General features: G+C 39.9%; 1 pseudogene across 1 annotated transcript; it reads right to left on the bottom strand.

Moving 5' to 3' along the window:
* Positions 1 to 243: 243 nt before the first annotated feature.
* On the bottom strand, positions 244 to 587 carry LOC309805093 (large ribosomal subunit protein eL33-like; annotated as a pseudogene). Its single transcript has one exon. The product of its transcript is annotated as a large ribosomal subunit protein eL33-like (transcript).
* Positions 588 to 955: the final 368 nt, after the last annotated feature.

The raw sequence follows: 955 nt of genomic DNA, 5'->3' as shown, positions 1-955 counted from the left end.
CTGTGGGACCCTGTTGTAATTCTCACCTTCCATGGGCTATAGTCACTCTTGAATTCATTCTTTGGTGAATATATCTTGAGTGCACTGTGCTGGGTCTTGCAGTGCAGCAGTGAACAACATAACTCAAGTCCAAGATCTCCCTGGGATGAGCAACCTCAGATTGATGTCAATACTGGATAACAATTGTTTTTTTGTTTTTTTTTGAACAAATCCACACTCTTTTTTATTTACTTTTCAATAACTTTAAATCCTTGAAGGGTACAACATCACATGGATTCTGTGTCCAATAGCCTTAGCAGGAAGGTTGCTTCAGACTTTGGCATGAACCATGCCATTGTTTCCATGAGCATGAGTTCTTTCCCCAATTTACTCTGGTTTTGTTAGATTTCCCACCAGGAGTTGCTGTGTTGTCCTTTGCTTTGTACACATAAGGACATCTCTTGCCGAGATAGAATTCGGTTTCATCTCAAGTATATACACCTTCAATTTTCAGGAGAGCTGTGTGCTCTCTCTGGTTCCATACCCCGCTTATAGCCAGCAGAAATGCCCTTGGACCACAGCCTTCCAGACATATTTGTCATTTTAGAAGTTCTGGTCCCAGGAGGCTTCCACAGGGTCTAAGATTCCTTTGATAACAATTGTTAACGTGGGGTCTTTAAGGCCTTCTTGCTTGTTTGCTGGCACAAACAATTTCCATTTTGGAAAGATGCTACTTCACTGGCTTGATTAAGTTTGGTCAAGAGTTTTCTTATTGTTTGTGCTTTTGTAGTGCATTATGCAGAAAGCAGTAGTGTGATTTTTATAAAACCACTTTGTTGAGGTATAAATGACATGTAAAAAGCTGTACATATTTAATGTATACAACTCGATGAGTTTGGTGATATATATAAACCCATGAAACCATCACCGCTATGAAGGCCAAAAAGACATCCATCACGTCCCAAAGTTTCTTTCC

The sequence above is a fragment of the Mesoplodon mirus genome, assembly GCF_964341445.2.
Source record: "Mesoplodon mirus genome assembly, chromosome: 5".
In the NCBI taxonomy this organism is placed as follows: Eukaryota; Metazoa; Chordata; class Mammalia; order Artiodactyla; family Ziphiidae; genus Mesoplodon; species Mesoplodon mirus.
The sequence above is the reverse complement of the archived record's forward strand: the minus strand, read 5'-3'. Positions and strand labels throughout refer to the sequence as shown.